The sequence below is a fragment of the Bactrocera tryoni genome, chromosome 1 (genome assembly GCF_016617805.1).
Source record: "Bactrocera tryoni isolate S06 chromosome 1, CSIRO_BtryS06_freeze2, whole genome shotgun sequence".
Classification (NCBI taxonomy): Eukaryota; Metazoa; Arthropoda; class Insecta; order Diptera; family Tephritidae; genus Bactrocera; species Bactrocera tryoni.
In genome coordinates, this window is record NC_052499.1 from 88389732 (window position 1) to 88406400 (window position 16669).

Consider the following 16669-nt stretch of genomic DNA (forward strand, 5'->3'; position numbering starts at 1 on the left):
CCGATATGCGATGGGAGCTTACTGCCTTGATTGCTGCTCGGCTGTCTGCATAGATGTTGACCCTGGAATTGCCTGCAGGTGCATTAGAGGTCAGCTTCGCGGCTTTCACAATAGCAAAGACGACTGCAGTGGCCTGTCAACTTAAAAGGCTGTCTTGCCACGCCTAATTCTGGACAGTATATGCTCACACCAACTTCATCGTCCATTTTCGAGGTATCCGTATAAATGTTTAGAGTGTTGCGCTTAGCTAACTGTAGTACCGTACTTGTGAGGGAAATTTCCGACATAATGTAAACTAAGATATTTGGACACAAGTTACAACATAAAAACATTTTTGATTTGCTAATTATTTTGTTTAGCCAAAATTATGCATCTAAAATAGATTTATTTAATAAAGAACCAAAACATTGTCTTTGTACTGTTTGCTTCGAGCTGTTCCTGCAACCTGGTTAATCTCTCGGTTGTTCATTCCATTAATTGCTTTCAAGCTCTTCATCACGTGGTAGCTTCCACTTACAGTGAACTTGCTTCTGTCGTAGCTGTTGAATGTCCGTAAGGAGTTGAGCTCTACTCTGCTTTTCTGCATTTACAGTTGACCCGTGCAACTCTGCTCCTCCACTTCTCGCCCGTCGACGACGCTGGAATGTGTCACCCTTAACACTTGCAATTAAAAGCTCGACAACACACAAAATTAACATTGCAGCCGAGCGCGGTGTCCACACACACATAAATTGCGGCGCAACGCCAAACTGACCGTTGGCAAGGCGCTGCAGCTTGTGGAGTCCCAAAAGCCGTCGTGCCGAGGGTCCCATGGCAGCCAGTCGTGGAGTCTTCATTCGGCGTGTGTATTAATTCGTCTGTCTGTCTTTTTATCTGTCGGCCGCGCAGCACTTTGCAATGCCACTTTGCATTTTATGCTTTATGGCTGCAACGCACACCTGCCACCGGCAAACATCATGCCACACTACTTTGGTTGTTGGTGGCCGAGTACATTTAGCTCGAATTACATTTGGCTTTTTAACGGCTTGATTTTCTTTTTGACTAGTTTATGCGCTCGCCACTTGCCGTTTTTGGCGGGGAGGAGAAGAGGGTTGCATTCGTTTGTTAAAATGCTGAACTTTTAGTTTTAATTGTTGCAAAAAGGTTTGCGTTTGCATTTGCATTTACAACGTTCGGTGGCCACCGCATTAAAAGCGAAGTGGGCGATCCAAATGACGCTCCACCGGCTCGGAAAAGTGCGTGGCAATGTAAAAGCAGCTTCGCCTATTTTCCGCCGACTTAACACATTCGCTAATGTGGTGTCAGCGAGATGCTTGCAACTCGACATTTTTGTGGGGGATAAAAAAATTAGCGAACTTAGGCTTACTAAATTTTATTGGATGGAAAGGGTTCCTCTACCTAATGCCTGCAACCTGGGGAAGACTCTTTTTATATATTTATAAAAATATCGTTCCATTAATAAATTGTTCATTTCTCAGTACTGGCTCATGCTGTTCGATTCTAAACTTGTTGTAACTTGAAATGTTATTTCATCTTGAATCTGATATTAGGGAAAACAGGGGAGCTCTGTGATACAAAACTGGTTAATTTTTGTCAGCAGTTCAACTTAAAGTAGAAGCAAATTTTATATATGAACTTGGGTAACCATTCCTGGAATTCTTTATAGAGGCTTCCACAGACATGCGTTCACTTGTTTTAACTTTCCGAAAGAGATGTCTAACATTCCGGTTGACTCTATGTATATATATCGCTGAATGTTTGAGGTATAATGGCTGGATATCCAAACCGAATGAAAACTGGTAATATTGGGTAGTCAAAAAAGTTTTTTTCGTATTTCTAATCAAACCTCAACTTATATTTTTCATATTTATGCTAATAAATAAATTAACAAGTATGTATCATTTTGGTCGACCACTTTTCGCCATTTTTTCGCTAGAGACACTATCACTATCAGTGTAAAATTTTTCTGGTTTCTAGGCGAAAAACTGCGACAAGTAATTTTCACTGGCTTCTCTTGAAGCCAACTTTACGCCACCAAGTGAGTTCTGCATTCACCGAAACAAATGGTAATTCGATGGTACAAGATCAGGGCTATATGGTGGATGCATCAAAACTGTCCAGTCAAGCTCTCCCAGTTTTGCCGAATCAAAGATGTGCGTGGTCTAGCGTTGTCGTTTCTATTGATCAGTTCGATCGCTTGCTTTAAACTCATCAGTTGTTGACGGTAAAATGTAGAGTCAATTGTTCGACCAGGCTGGAGCAGCTTACAGTGGATGATTCCTTCCCGATCCTACCAAACACTCAGCATAACCTTTCGAGACGTCAATGCTGACCTTGCGACCATTTGTTGAGCATCACCACGCTTGGACCATGAGCTTCTTCGCACATTATTGTCGTATTTGATCCACTTTTCGTCTCCTGTTACCATCTGTTTCAGAAATGGTTCGATTTTATTTCGTTTCAGCAAAGAATAGCAGATGTTAATTCGGTCCATTAAATTTTTCACAGACAATTCATGTGGTACCCAAACAGAGAGCTTCTTTTTGTAGCCACCCTCTTTTAAGTGGTTTAAAACCGTTTGATGATGAATGCCAAGTTCCTTAGCGATGTTATGGCTGCTTATGTGACGGTCCGGATCAATAGTCTCCATAATTTCATCGGCCATTTCAAAGATTGGTCGACCAGAGCGAGGTGCATCTTTCACATCGAACTTTCCAGAACGGAAACGGGCGAGCCATTATTGTGCTACATGAACACTGATGTAACATCGTCTCCGTAAACTTCACAAATTTCATTGGTGACTTGCGTGGAATTCTTCAATTTTTAATACAAAAATTTCAAAATGTAGTGAATTTCTTCATTATTTTCATTCATTTTTGAACAGCGGTAACTGTTTTTTCAACTTCCTAGAATATTGGATTAGTTTTTGTCAGCAGTCCAACTTAAAGCAAATTCTATTCATGAACCGGTGCAGACATTCAGAATATATTGTGATTTTAAAGTGGGATTGTAAATAAGTGACATCTTTGAAAAAGAGTTAGACACCAAATTTTAAAGATAACAAATATTACCCAATATATGCTCTTCTTCTTTTTCTTACAATGCGCGGGAGTACTCAGTTTTCATTAGCGCAGAGCTCTCAACCATCATTCAGAAATATTCGTGATTCATCACTGTAACGGTCGCAAAAATTATAACGCTTATTTGTGAAATCGATTTCAATTTAAAACTCACTAACTTTAATACTTTGAGAAAATCCAACTTTGTTTGTCTGTGTTTTGCTTACTTTCAGCAAAATGTTCGAATTCATTTAAATTACGAAAATGAAAAATGCGAAGCCAAAATGGTTAACAATGAAAAATGACTGTCAGACAGACATCCATTAAGCATTGAGTCTGCTATTTGAAGAGACCACCGGTCAGACATTTTTCGAACATTTTTTAACAGTTAAGTATTTAAGCTTTAATATTCGGCAACCTTATCACAAAACAGAGTGAAATATGTATATAAGCGTGAGCGTAAGGTTGTTATACCCAAAAAACAAAAGTTGCTGCAATGAAGTTTAAGCTTTTGAAGTTAGTAGTTTGATAGTCAAATAGTTGATTTCTGCGTTAAGAATCTGAGTAAAACTTATGAGATTCAATTGAGAGTGAGAAATATTTTGACAGCAACAAACCACTGGTTTTTACCATGAGAATATATTCATATGAATGCTTTTCAAAGCTTCTTTGCTGTGATATAAATTTGCCTCAAAATTAGCCAACAGTCTGTCAGCTGGCAAATATGATTAGTATATAACTGATGTATTTTGAGGACTAAGTATTTCATTCACAGTAATACTTAAATCCTCTAGTCTTTTTAGTTCAATATCTCTCTTTAGAGTTGCTTGCATACAGAATACAGTCAGTCCACCCACTTAGAAAGCCACAATTGTTGGCTTTTAGAAGTAAAATTATGAGTCTTGTTAGTTCTAGGTAGACCTGTGTCAGTCTTCTAACCCATAGGAGATCTCTTTAACCAAAACATCCTGAGAATATTGCGACTACTTCGCTGTGGTTTACTGGGTTGAGAAATGGAACACTTGCACGTGTATATGTGTGTGCGTGTACATGTGAGAGTATTTAAGCATTTGCTAACAAAGATTAATGCCTCTACGACTGATGATTTTTAAGATTAATTAAGCGAGATGAAGAGGCATTTTGTGAAATGTGTGTGAAACGGAGCTCGAGGAAAGCGAAGAAAGCCCCTTTCAACTGACATATGTAGGTATATGCACACACATATGTGCATATGTACATGTGTGATACTTGTGGATGTTGAAAAATTGTTGCTTTTGCAACAAATGTTGATATTAACATGTAACGTTGTATTTGTTATTGTTGCAGAGCTGTCGGTTGTCTTTGAGGATTAGCAAATTAGTCGCAAAAGTTTCGCTGCAGCAGCGCCCTCAGCGGCAGCAGCAGCCGCTCCGGAAGTGACGCGTCATTTTTGCTTGCCACCAAGCACCAGCCAGCAGCCAGCATCCACCAGCACATTGTATTGGCAAAGCCACACAAGTGTGAGTGAGCGTTTTTGCAATGCGCCCACTGTGTGCGTGAGCATTCTGGTGTGTGAGTGTGTGTGTATGGCGACGGAAATACAATAATTGCCAGCATATGTTTTGGAAATGTGTTTAGAATTCGCAATTAACGCCAAGCGTCGGCGAAAAAGATTATTTCGCTCATAATAATTATTGCTATTTAGTAGAATGTGTGCAACTTATTTATGAGCGTGTTGCTGGGTATGATAGGAATGATGGGGATCTATTTGTTTAATTTGCAGGGCTTTGAATAAGCAATGCTGCACGGTTGAATAACTTTGTACGTGCTGCTTACAGCTCGAGACGGATTTGGTGCTTACGCTGAGTTTTTTAAGGCAAATAGTTAGCGGATTACACAACGGTTTCGGTATTTAAGCTGCGAATGTATTTGTAAATACTTCACACAATTTTGCAATCTCTAAAGAGGTTCTTATCAGTGTTCAGAGGAATTAAAACGAAGGACGATTGAAAGCGGTAAATCCTGGCTGAAAGTGTTTTGGTCGCTAGCGATGTTGAGAAAGGCTTCCAGTTAACTTTGTTTCCTTCCGGTTCAAAATTAGGGAAAAAATAATGATATCTGTACCTGACCTTTAGTTTGGCCACACTTTGATAACACCTTTTTGCAAGAAAGTTTGTCATTACCTTGAGAAGAGAACGGATGTTTGAACAAGCTTTTCCAATGATATTCATAAGTTGAAATCGAACCTTCGTCCTGCGCTGGGGATAGCAACCTCTTTGTACTTGACAAATGTGGGGTTTTATTTCAGTTATTATACTCTTCAACATGTTGCTACATAACATTATAGTTTTGTACACTTAAAATTTTGAAAAAGTGAACGTGGCCACGCTCTCTAATAAGTTTAATGTATATATCTCTTAAACCACTTACAAGAAACAAATTCACCTGGCACAAATATTATAAGAACTTCTAAAGGCAGTGTGGAAATGCATGAAGTCGGATGATAACTTGGCTAACTTCCCACATAAATGTACTGTTAAAACCTTTACCTTTATATTATGCCGCTGTGTGGTCAAAAATTCTCCAAATCCAAAATAAACTAGGTATCGAATATATTGGTCAATGTGTCAGATTTATAATTGAAATTCAGAGATTATCCTTTCCTGGGTTTTTGTAGCCCCCCTATATATGTATATGAAATATAAAGATTTTAGAACTTCCAGGCGACTTTATGCTGTGTATATCGGTCAATAACTGAATTATCTTAATAAAATTTCGAGGGCGTGTTTTTCTTGAAACGGTGAATGTTTGTGGTTAGAATGAATAAAATCGGGTGAAAACTTGCCCTAGACCCCATATAACCTACATCCCTGCCTTTAATCCTTGAATATTGCAAGGGTTATACTCGAACTTAGCTCGTCCTTACTTGCTTTGAAATCGTTTCGAAACCAAATCCATCAGCTTGAAATAATATTTTTACTGTTATAGTTGTTCAAGAGAAACAATTAGCAGAAATTTACTGTTTACGGCGAATAAAAAATGAAACAACATGAAAAACAGTCGCTGGAAATCTATATGGCTCGCATACACATAACGGATAGGAAGCGTGAGTTGAATATTCATGGAAACATAATCAAAATGTTGTTAATAGCAACAAAAAGTGACACTTCGTCAACACAGAAGCGACAAGTAATGAAAGCGGCGATGAAAAGTTGCCACAAAAACGGAAAAGGGAGAGCGAACTGCGAGCGGAAACAGATTAACGGTGTGAAGGAAATTATGAACATTTTGAATAATAATAATTTGACTTAAAATTTGAAGTGATTTTCAAACCTTGTTTCGCGGCACTGATGAAAGCTCTTATCTGCGAAATGTGGTTGGGAAAATATTGTTCCACAATATTGCACGAGTGAAAGGGGAAATTTTGGACTCAGTATTTATCCTATCTTTATTGCTCGTTGCTAGAATCACTGTTAGGTGAACTAAACTATTATACCCTGCCTAGCGTGTTGTATCCAGGTATATTTAGATGGTAGTAACTCGCTGCACATTTATGAAGAGTACGAGAGGTTTGTTGAGTGTTTTGCTGATATATGGTTTCAACAGCTTTCGAGATAAGTGAGCGCCGGGCAAAAGAGAAACTGTTCAATTCTGCACACAAGTGTTTTTGCGTCTTTATAGTTTTTACGTAGTTTTTAGTTGCAGGCCAGTGGAATTTTAACTGCACGGAGGTCTCGCTAAGAGCGGAGGAGCTGAAGGCGGTGCAGACGAGCGTCGGCGAGCGTGCAGCATTCAAAGAGTCAACCGTGGTGAAATGATCCGTGCGCGCTAATGACTTTGCAATTTTCAATGCACAGAAAAATTCTTGGAAAATTATGAAAATTGGTGCAAACGCAGATGTAAACAAACAATAAGCGAATGTGGATGTGTGAGTATGTGTGCAATTTTTTATTTGTACACTCACTCGCTCGTTGACATGAGCGGCGGAATATCTCTTTATATTTTCCGGTTCATTGTACTCGGATCGCGTCGCGCCGCATTTCAAATGACAGCCAACGTCTTACTTCTTACTAATGTAAAGCAGTCACATACAAGTGCGCAAATAACTTGTTTTTGTGTGGATGTGTGCGACTGTGTGCGTGATGTTGTAAAGAAGAGCGCTGAATGAAATCTAGCGAATACGTGTGCGCGTGTGTGTGTACGCGCATCGATGATAAATGACATTAACGTGCAACTGATGAAAGGAACCACTGACACCGCTGCCATTGCCACGCAGCGCCGCGACCGTCAGCAGCAGCAACAGCATTGACATCAACATCAACAACACAAATAACGAGAACAATTCCACATCATCGGCACCGATGCCAGTGTCTCATCTTCCACGTAAGCGGAGCCAACGCAACAACGTACGTGTTCACAAATGTCTTCATCCGTTGCCCTGCGCCGCACTACTCCCTTCTACAGCGGCAGCGCTTCGTGCCACGTTGCCATTACTATCATCACTTATGATTATAATAGAAAATAAATGAATGATGTGTTTTTGACAACATGTCGTGCGGCAGCGCAGCGGTGCGGCATGCATTATCGCATCCTGTGCGCACACATGCGGCGAAACGTGCACATATGGAGCCGCACTCATACGAATTAATAAAGCTACCAAGCGCTCGTGGTGGCTGGTGGCGTGAAGCCAACCGCTCACACTTGTATCCTTTCTCGGAGCTTTTTTAAATAGATTCGCCGAAAAATTCGGTATAAAAAAGGATGGCAGATCAGAATTCAATTCAACCAAGTGCTTCACCATTTTCTAAAGTGAACAGACACATCCACACCCGTCCGTGTATTTTGTTTACGGTAAATGTTGTCAGGGATGGCTGAATGCGTGCTCTCTCCCTTGATTAATGGAAACTGTAATTAATTAAATTGGAATTTTTACCAACACCCACTAAAGCTCCAACCCCGCAGTAATCAATGCATAGCTGTGCAAACACGCACACTCATGAAAACTAATAAAGCACCGGTATGAATTGATTATGAAGTTGTTCGCCCTATCCATCTCTCTTTGTTTAAAAATTACGATTTGCTGCAGCATTACAAATTAAGCGCAGGAGGGCCCAAGGAGAAGCTTAAACAATTTTACTTTTCAAGTCATTATGTTATACGGAAACGTTGAACATAAGCACCTCTTCCTCCGACGTGCAACTTAATAAAAACTAGTCAAAATTACACTTTCTTAACACACACACAACCTCAGATAAAAATCGTGTCTTCTTCGCATATTATCTTTCATGATATTTATCTTCCCAATGTCTCACTTAAGTATTAGGTATCCAATAACGGGTTTTTCAATAGCAGCGCTACAAAAGTAGACCGATAAGGGCATTTCTCTTCATTCATTTAACAACGAGTCAAAATTATTAAAATTTATCACCGGAATTCGGAGACAGTGGCCTCACCTTTAAGAGCGCTACATCCAATTTATGGTCGTCATAATCGTCCTGTCAGATCAACAATTGAGCATCTAGTGGAAAATTTTAATCGGCAGGAACAGTACGAAATGTCCTCCTGCCAGTGAGACAAAAAAGTACCCGAAATGTCGAGAATAATGCTGCCGCTAGCGCATAAAGTGAGGAAGACCCAAGTCAATTTCTCACACAACGTTCTCAAGCGTAGGACGTCGTTGTGGCGAATTTTGCAAGAATATCTTACCCTACTCCATACAAGATCAAATTGATATAAGATCTGGGCCGAGCAACAACTTAAAAATGATCCGGATTTTCATTGAAAAATCATCTTTAGCGATGAGGCTCATTTCTGGGCGAATGGCTTTGTCAATGAGCAAAATATGCGCTATTGGTCAGTTAGCAATCCACACGTACTCCATGAGTCAACAGTGCATCCCGAGAAAATTATAGTTTGTAATGGTTTATGGGCCGCCTTCGTCATTGGTCCGTATTACTGCTGTAATTATCAAGAGCGCCACGTTACTTTGGATGGGAATCGCTCAATGATAACCGAATATTTTTTGCCCGAATTGGATGATATAGACTTGGGCAATATGCGGTTCGAACAGAAGAGCGCCACAAGCCACAAAGCGAATGTCACAATCGATTTAATGAAAAGCAAGTTTGCTGAACGTGTTATCACGAAATGGCTCAGTCAATTGGCCGTCTTGGTAGTGGGATTTGACGCAAAAAACTATTTCCTGTTGGGCTATGTCAAGACCATGCTAACAAGCCACCGACGATTGATAAGCTTCCTACGAATATCAAATTACATCAATATCGACCGATTTATGTATGCGTGAAATCCGTCGAAAATTGGGTTCAGTGTCTGGACTTCTGCAAGCGTGCCCATGGTGGCCCACGCAAAAGAAATGGCCATAATGGCATTGAATGTAATTTCAAGGAATAAAGAATTTTATTGAAAAACCCGTTATAATGGTTTCCTCTCCCTGTTAAATATGTGACCGAATAATTTCCTGCAAAAAGATCGTGTGATTTCCCAGCTTCGCCTATTAATTAATAAGGAAGTTTGATTTTAACAAACATAGTTCTAAGGGTTTTTTTAATTTTTAAATGTTAAGTGAGCAGTAGCAGTTCAGCTGACTCAATGCAGTGTCAATAATAAACCGTTTAGTTTCCAATGCCAAATATTAGCCTCCGTCAAAAAAGTGATAATTTGGTAAAAATATTCTTCAAAAATGCCGAATATAGCATTTCCCTGCAAAGAAATTAAAGGAAAGCATTTCTCACGCTGAAAATCAGAGAGAGAGAGAGAGCGCTGAGGGAAATCTCAGCCTGCGAATGTGACGCTCAGTACTTTTCTGACGTCTGCGAATAAAGTTTTTCTACTTATTACCCTGCCCGTGCGTGCAGACAAATACACGTTCACCCGAATGTGGAATGCGGCTGTGTGCGTACACATGTGCACGCTGCGGGGGAACTTTGCAACTGTGGCAAATAGAAGCGAAGCAGCGAGTACAAGTGTATCATTGCGTTTAACACCCGCAACAAAATCTTCCGACAAGTTGCAAAGTAAGAATTTCTTAACCAACAAACAGTCGTATATAGCCAGCAACAACATCAAATTACATGCATAAAAATAACAACAAAAACAACGACATTTTGTGTTTACAACTTGTAAAGCCATAAACTTAAAGGCTTAATTGCGAAACTTTAATTCGGTTTCGTTTCTCCGACTCGCCTTGGCCGTCTTTGTCCGGAAAAATAGTAGTAAAATGCCATGGCGTCAAATGCACCCCAGCTCCTTCCCATGGTAGCGCTACCCACAGTTGCCTGAAGTTAAAATCACACATTTAATGTAAGTTGCCGTGGCACGCAGCGGATCCGCAGATTAAACGACGCACAATTTACGCTTTACGGGTTTGCGAGCATAACAGTGACTAAGAGTGAAACGGGAAAAAAGCACATAATGGGCACGAATATTATGAGCAAGCGCGAGCGCCGGAGATAACATTAAAATTTGATACATTCATTATTATGACTACGGCTTAAGTTGCAGTTTAAATGCTTGGCCTCGCTGGTGGCCGGCAAATGGGGGGCGCAACAAGCTCGGCGCCTCAACTTACGCGCGGCTCAGAATGGGAGGCGAGTGGTGTGGGGCATGACAGCAGGAAGCAGCAACAGTTATGACAGCCGTCGGCTAGTGCCGCGTGAATTAGCTGCTAAAATGTCAAAGTGCGGAAACGCGAACCCGCCGCGGAGTGAGCTGCTGCGTGGCGAGCAATAAAGCCAGAAAGGTAATAAAAATATACGGCCTTGAAAACGGAGCCTGCTAAATGTGAACAAAAGTGAAATTCATAAAAAATGGCACACGGGAAGCGCTGTGAGCAATTAAAGCTTTGAATTACCCCGAGAGCTTTCCCTCTACTTGGCCGCATTACGTAGTATGGTGTGGTAATGATTTAGATTTTTGCCGCATATTGACGTCTCCTCGTTGATTTCAGCGGAGTCCATTAAAAAAGAATGAGTTTTAGGAAAAAATTTGAGATTTAAACTCAAATATTGATGAATCTTATGTAGGTATATTTAAGCAGCGTCAGCGGTCTAAGTCTTTGAGATAAATGTTAGCCTCCTTTACATTTGAAAGTTCAAATCTAGTTTGGGCTTAAAATAAGCGCGATAAGCTCCGATGTCTATTTTACTCATAACTTTTCACTCGGGAAGGCGGCGATCTCTTTCCAAGAGTTTTTTCGAATAGTTTTGATCCAATGCCAAACAAAAAGAAAAATGTACAGTAGTCAGTAAAGAAGCAGAATTCTCTTCCTTGTTAGTCATAAAATAATTGTGATAAAATATGATGGAGAAATGACACAAACGAATGTGCGGAGGAAGCAAAAACAATCAGTCCAAATTACGACCACTCTTAGCACAATTATGGCCACCGTACGTTTATGCAGTCGCATATACAAACATACCTATACATGTACGTGTCTACATGTGTACAGTGTCGTGAGTGTTTCACATCATTTATGATTAATGTGCGCAATTATTCCGTGAAATTGTCAAACATTTTCAATCCAATCCATTCATCCATTCAGTCAGAGCAACGGCCACATTCAGCTTCATCACACATACCATATTAGTGTGTTTATATGTGTGCAAATGCGCGTGTTTTTGTATTTTCCACATCATGAACGTCCATGTTAATTGCGAAAGTGAATGGCGCATGCCGAGATTTATATTGTGAAGAATATAATTTAAGCTCGCGCCACTTTTGTCTAATGAAATATTCAGTTGCAGTATTTAACATTAAAAATAAAAATACAAAATTATCTTTATTTACATGAGACAAAAAGAAAAGTGAAACTTGCAGTGAGGTTATTTTCTGGCTTCTCTTCCTGGAAACCTCTGATTGCAATTGGAACTTAATGAGCTAACGTAGGTAGGTTGGCTCTTATATTTCGGGATTTGAGAACAAAAACAAATTTTAACCATCGAAAGTCGCTTTATTGTTTTTCGAAATATTTTTCATTAAGCTCTTTACACTCATGCAATATATCTAGTTGTTCCACAAAAACGGCCAAGGAAATGCTTCGTGCGTGAACTTTTATTAGATTCGGCTAATCGTGTAACATTCTTACAGTCGACTGCTGTTTGCTTTCGTGCTCATATACGTATAACCAGGGTTCATTCCCTGTTACGATGTCATAGGCGTCTTTCGAAGCACTGCTATCGTATTTTGTTAACATTTCTTTCGACCAATAGTAGGCCATAGTTGTCTCAATCTCACGATAGGTCACATGACGATCTTCCAATATCAATTTGAGCGCAGCTTCAATAGTTTCCGGAACAACAACTAATTTTGGACGACCTTCCCGAAATTCGTCTTGGGTTGATCTACGCCTTCGACTGAACCATGCCATCGCAAATCACTGGTTCTCGACAGAAATTTATCGTTTAAAATTGAAATAAGTTCATCTATGCGCTGTTACTGAGTTAATCCACGTCTAGAGTTGTAAAAAATAATCGCTTGATATGTTCGCGATTTAATTCCATTTTTTGATCGAGACAAAACAAAAGCGGTCATATGTCAGAATTTTCTGAGCATGCATACCATCAAACACGTAAAATTTTACGATAAAATTGCGAGTTTCCAGATTGCATCACTGGTGTTGCCAAATTCCGAAATATGAAAGGCAACCTACGTACATAGTTCTTCCTGATACTTATTGTGAGGCGTACTAACCTGCTAATTATACAGAACTTTTTTGACTAATACGATACGTGTCGAAAAGTGGTCAATTAGACATAAACAGTTTCACATTGAATGGCATTTTAAGTAGAACCGACACAATTCTGTTAATTAATTGAAAATTAGTTCCTACCTCATGCATGTTATATGAAAAAGTTTTAAGGGTCATACCTGATGTGAAAATTGATATACTAAAATTCTAAGTGTAGCCGCTCAATTCAGTCAGACCTATCAATTTAATAATAACGGTTAAGTGTTGCTTGTGAGCCGATGGTATTATTATACCGTTAGACAGTTTTCTGTGGGGATATGGAAAGTCTAAAGTTTATGAAGACAATACTGCTTCGATTGAGGTAACTTATCGAAAATTGAGTTCATAGATGGATCATCTGAGGCGTTGCCACGGCTAACTTTGGAAAAAGATAATCTTAAAAAAAAGAAAAAGAATGTTTTTTTGAATAATAATAAAAATTCTCTATTAAATTTAAAATTTCTGTGTTTTGTTTTAAAAAAGTAGAGAAACTGGAAATGGATCATACAATCACAATCGTATTTTTAACTGATCTTCAATTGAATTTCGGCCAGCCAAATAACACTCAAATATTTCTTGTATATATTTGATTAATTTTTCGATCTTAGGCCACTGTATAGACATTATTATCTGAATATACCGTAAAATATAAAACATCTTCCATACTTGTAAAGGGCAATTATTTTATCACACCGAAGTTTAAGTGTTTGATCGAAGAACCTATTCATTATGAAAGTAGTCATTGTCTGAAGATATACTTGAATAATTAGACATATCACACGTTGTCGACAATGTCCATTCAATTTTCTTTTAGATGAACGACTCCCCTCTTCAAATTAGCAGTTGTAACTGAATATAGCTGTAAACTACTTTGCTTACATATTTGTACCTATGAAATAGTTTAAAAATAATTTTTACGCATTAGCCGCTGCCGCGAATTTCAAAACTTATGCGTTTGTTTCCAGAAACTGTGGAAGTTGGAGAAACCGCAAGTTCTCGAACACCCCCACTGCATTTCTTGTTGCATCAAATACTTTAAGCACTAAAACTTTATGTCAGAAATGCGCTTGCCAAGTGAGTGCAGACACACACACACACGCACACGCGCGTCTGCGCCGCTGGGATCGACTGCGAAAGTCGGAAAGTATGCTTAAGCAAGACTTACTCGCTCGGCAGCAAACGCGTCAGAGTAGTAAATAGTAATAAAAATTTATGCATATGAATATGAATAATGGCGTCATAAATTTGTCTCTGCACAAGCACTTATGTAGACACATACTTACGTACGAATGCGCGTACACACACACAGAGTGCAAGTTTGCATGAGTGTTTGTTAATTATGTCGCTGTACAGGCAGCTTTCAGCGGAACTCCAACATCTGGCTTTTTGTCGTAAAAAGTCAAGGCGGCTGTGCGGGGCTGGCGGGGCGGTGTAACTGGCGCTTTTTTCTCGCTGCTGTCGGTTTTTATTTTTCAGCTCTCCCTGCGGATTGCCACTCAGCATCAATTTGTTAAAGCTTTGTGTTGTTTTGTTCTTATTAACTCCTGCATGTGCATAGGTGTGAGTGTGCGTGTGTTTTCGGTTTGTGCATACGGCTCTTTTGCAGCCATAAAATCATTTAATAATATTAAACTTTTAATTGCTTACGCACACTTTTTACCCAAAGTTATAAGCACACACCGACACACATGCGTGCTTCTGGAGCTGCACTTGTGTGAAGGTTTCCCCCAGCTTGCCCCTTCTCTCGCCTTGTATGTGTGTATGTGAGGTAGCCCTAAGGGGGAGGAGGGGGAGTTGGAGTGTTTTGTCCAAAAAGAATTGCTTTGAAGTTTACTGCCAACTGCCCGAGACCCCGCCCCCCGCATGTTGGTGCGAAATGTAGTTATTTCGTTCATCATACGCCACCGGCGCCCGGTATTAATTGTTCGCCGAGAAACTCATTCGCAAATTTACGAAACACATGGAGGCACACACACACGCACACGCGCACAGCCATATGAATTAAAGAGGGAGCTGCTTAATTTTATAACAGTTTGAGTGCTTCACTCACTAACCGCTTGACGGTCCGTGTGGCTGACACTCCCGCCTGAGTGACTGACTGACTAGCTGAGTGACTCGCTCCTCGACGCCTGGCTGTGTACCTGCGTGGTTCTCTGGTTGGATAGCTGGTTGGATAGTAAGAAAGCGCCGTCTTATGTAAATGCAATAATAAAGTTATTAAAAGTGTCATAACAACTCAAGTTGAAATTTCCGGAATGACGTAAAAGCGTCGAGGGATGAGGCTTTTGCACGAAAACACTGTCAAATGTAGGCATGCATGTGCGTCTGTAACGGTAGCCTTGTGTGAAAAGGGTTCGCTGGCGTATTGTGAAACGTAGAAACAATAAGAGGGACTCACACAAACATAAATACACCTGTGTGTGTGTGTTTGGTTGTTATTTTTGCTGGCAGCATATTTCTGCCTAAATTGGGCGGGAAGCAGAGCAGCGCAGTGAGCAAGAGCTAACAAATCTTCGAGCTCGCCATCGTCTTCTTGTGCTTTCTTTCAAGTGTGTGCTGTTGGGCGAAGACGTTCGCTTCGCTTGCGTGCAGTGGCAGTATGCACTTGTGTGTGTGCGGGTGAGTGGGTGAGTGTGTGTGGATTTGCGTACATGCATTTGACAGCTTTATTGTGTTAGCACCATTAAACGAGCTTTAAAACTTTTGACAGTTAATGGCAATTGGATGACAATGTATTTATATTGCAAGTGACTTGCGTGTTTTCGTGGAACTCAGAGAACGTCTTGGCAAATACGGAATAACATATGTGGCTAAGTGAGTAGCTTTGGAATTAACATTTCGATAAAGAATCGGGATTATCGCCGACAAACGGCCAGTTTTAGCAATCGCTCAGAATCGGCCAGCTTCGGTCTTTAGGAGAGAAATTGTGTCAATGCGAACAAATCGATAGTGACTCGCTAGACGCTGCGGTAACATGACTGGAAGTATCCTGGTTGAATAGACTAATCGTAGAATTGAAGCAACTACATGGTATAAGTATAAAATAAGAAAAATTCATATATGACTGATAACCTGCAAAATTATATAATGTTAATTCGGTACAAATTAAGTTCTAAATCAATGATAAGTTCAATCTGCAAGCAATCAAGCGATAGAATGAACCATAATATGGTAGTCGAAAAAATATTTTCGTATTTTGTCAATAGGTGTTCTTGCAGTCGTATATCTCCAGTGCTACCAATCACATTGTGTCATACCATATAATGTTGGAAATGTGATATTTTAAGCTTCGTTTAACCAACAAAAAATTAAATTCGGGGAAGTTGGAAAAAAGTTACAGCTCTTCATAAATGAGTGAAAATTATGAAGAAATTCGCTATATTTTGAAATTTTTTTATAAAAAAGGGAATGCCATCCACACAAGCCACCAATGAAATTTGTGGAGTTTACGGAGACGATGCTGTATCAGTTCGTCTAGCACAACAATGGTTCGCTCGCTTCCGTTCTGGAAATTTCGATGTGAAAGATGCATCTCGCTCTCTTCGACCTATCGTTGAAATGGCCGATGAAATTTTGGAAAAGATTGACCAGAGCCATCACATTAGCAGGCATGACATCGCTAAGGAACTTGGCATTCATCATCAAACGGTTTTGAACCACTTAAAAGAGGATGGCTACAAAAAGAAGCTCTATGTTTGGGTACCACATGAGTTGTCTGAACTAACATCTCCGATTCTTTGCTGAAACGAAATGAAATGGAACCATTTCTGCAATTAAATGATTCGTCAAAGGATTCAAAGGTTGCAGGAACAGCAAAAAATACATTATTAGTTGACAATCAAATCGACATTTATCAGCAAATCAGTCGCTGGCAAAGTGATTATAT